The 2469-nt window shown below is 35.4% G+C and overlaps 1 non-coding gene across 1 annotated transcript; it reads right to left on the bottom strand.

Annotated features, from left to right (window-relative positions):
* Positions 1–1779: 1779 nt before the first annotated feature.
* LOC145556903 (small nucleolar RNA R71) lies at positions 1780–1886 on the bottom strand. Its single transcript, XR_014091994.1, has one exon. It is a non-coding gene; the product is annotated as a small nucleolar RNA R71 (small nucleolar RNA).
* Positions 1887–2469: the final 583 nt, after the last annotated feature.

Raw genomic sequence — 2469 nt, 5'->3', positions numbered from 1 at the left:
ATTTTTAGGGGGGGATCATCTACCTCTTCTTCTTCTCTTAATCCTTTCTCTTAGTTTTCTCTCTCTACTTAGACTTCTCTCTCTAAACTCTATCTCTAAACCTTTGTTATTAACTCTTTAATTAATTCCAGATTTATTTTGGTAATGATTTCTCTTCCCTTAATCTTAGTTATTTATTTTATTCCTTTCATCATGATTTATTATATTATTTTGTTTAGTTTAGTTTTTAATATGTGTGAGTAGTTCAATTTCTAGGGTTCGTGGGGATCCATAAATAATATGAAGGGGTAAATTATTGTTGTTGATTATCAATGCTAGATTAATTTCCTATTGATTGATTTAATGCTCTGTGACTAGATTAGGCCTATCTTTTATGCATGAGTTTGACAATATTGATTCAAGAATCGAGAGATGAGAATTAATGTTTAGGTCTAGTTTCAATAGGCGAGTTAATTTATAAATGGTTAAGTCAAGAATTGAGAGATGAGATTTAATACCGATAAATTAATTGTGTGATTGTAATAAGTAGCGAGAGCCCTTTACAATCTGGTTAATTGATGCATTGATGATTGACTATTATTGATTGTTGGTATTGCATGATGATTTCTTATTGGATTGTTTTAATGTTTTACAATTGCGGCTTGTAAAAGTATGGCAATATTAAATTGATGAATCGATCAGATGTTAATTTGATATTAAAGGCTATTTTCAATAAGAACTTAGATCTAGTAAATTGCGAGAGCCTGTTAGATCTATGTTGATTAATAAATTGCGAGAGCCTGTTAATCATGTTATTTATGAAATGTCAATGATTGATTACCCTATTTTACCCCGGAGTATTATTTATTGGTGAACCTATGCCCTAGATCCTTTTATATATTATTTTCTCCCTATTCCTACTCTTTTTAGTTTAGTTTCTTATTCATTCATAAATATTGGTTACTTAAATAATTTAGATTATAATATTTAATGAGGAGTAAAAAGACTTGTTTCCCTGTGGAGATCGACCCTACTTCCCTATCTACTTTAGTTAGTGATTTAGGTAATTATTTTTTATTAGGGGATACGACTTTACCCTGTCATAATTTGGCGCCGTTGCCGGGGATACGGTTTTATTTTTATTTCTGATTGTTTTTGTAGTCTAGATTATTTCCCTTTTTGTCTCAAAGAGTGTTAGTTCTTTGAGACAAATCTCATATTTGCTTCTAGTTTTTGTTTATGCCCAGGTGTTCCAGATCAGATTATATCCCATTCGATCCTGAGATCGAACGTTCCTTCCATAGACAGAAAAACTTCTACAAGTAAATTCTGGCGGATTCTGGTGATATTAACAATAATCACCGCGATCCTCCAACTGATTCTAGCGATTTAGAGGTATCATCAGATACAGAATCAGAGATGGCGGTTCCAAAGAAGCTTAGTGATTATTCACAACCAAAGCTCACGGATTTTCCACATCTCACCCCTACTCCGGCTCTTGATGGGGTTCAATTCGAAATCAAACCCCAATTTATAACGATGATAGAGAGGAAGCAATTCAGTGGAGCCAAGGGTGAAGACCCGAATCTTCACATTGCCAACTATTGTCAATATTGCAACACCATAAGGCAAGCCGGGGTCACTCAAGACCAAATCAGGGAGATTCTTTTTCCCTTTTCTTTAACTGGAAAAGCTAAACTGTGGTTTAATGGCTTAAATAGAACTACACTTGGTATTACTGACTGGGAAACCCTTGTTTTGAATTTTTATAACAAGTATTATCCTGCAAAGAGAACAGCAGTACTACGAAGTGCGATTCTGAACTTTGCCCAGGAAGCCGATGAGTCTTTATATGAGGCTTGGGAAAGGTTCAAGGACTTACAAAGAGAATGCCCTCACCATAATTTAGCACAATGGCAGTTAATCCAAGCCTTTTATAACGGAATTGGAAATTCTTCTAGAATAATTTTAGACTCTGCAGCTAGTGGGAGATTTATGAATCTTAATGTTGATGATGCAGGTCAGGTTATTTAAGATATGGCGATACACAATTCCCAATATGGGAATCCTAGAGGATTTGCTAACAAGGGGAAACATAGTGTCGACTCTGTATCCTTTTTGCAAGCTCAACTGACCTCTATTTGTCAAAAATTAGATAATCTGAGCACTGCTAGCGTAGCTAATGTTTCTGCAATTAATAATAATTCTAATGAGGCTTTCTGTGAAAATTGTGGTATTGTAGGTCATTGGGAGCAGGATTGCAGGAGTTCCGTGGAGCAAGTTAATGCCTTTCAAGCTTATAGGCAGAATAACCCATACTCCAACACTTACAATCCTGAGTATCGGAATCATCCATACCTTTCCTACCGGAGCACTAATGTTCAAAATCCACCACCACAAGAACCACAGGTGCCACAACAACAACAGCAGAAATACTATCATCCCAATGCTAGCCAGAAGAATCAACCACAACAACCCCTCTCATCTTCA

This window comes from Chenopodium album, chromosome 8, assembly GCF_948465745.1.
Source record: "Chenopodium album chromosome 8, dcCheAlbu1.1, whole genome shotgun sequence".
NCBI classification, from domain to species: Eukaryota; Viridiplantae; Streptophyta; class Magnoliopsida; order Caryophyllales; family Amaranthaceae; genus Chenopodium; species Chenopodium album.
This window is presented reverse-complemented; position numbering and strand designations above follow the sequence as displayed.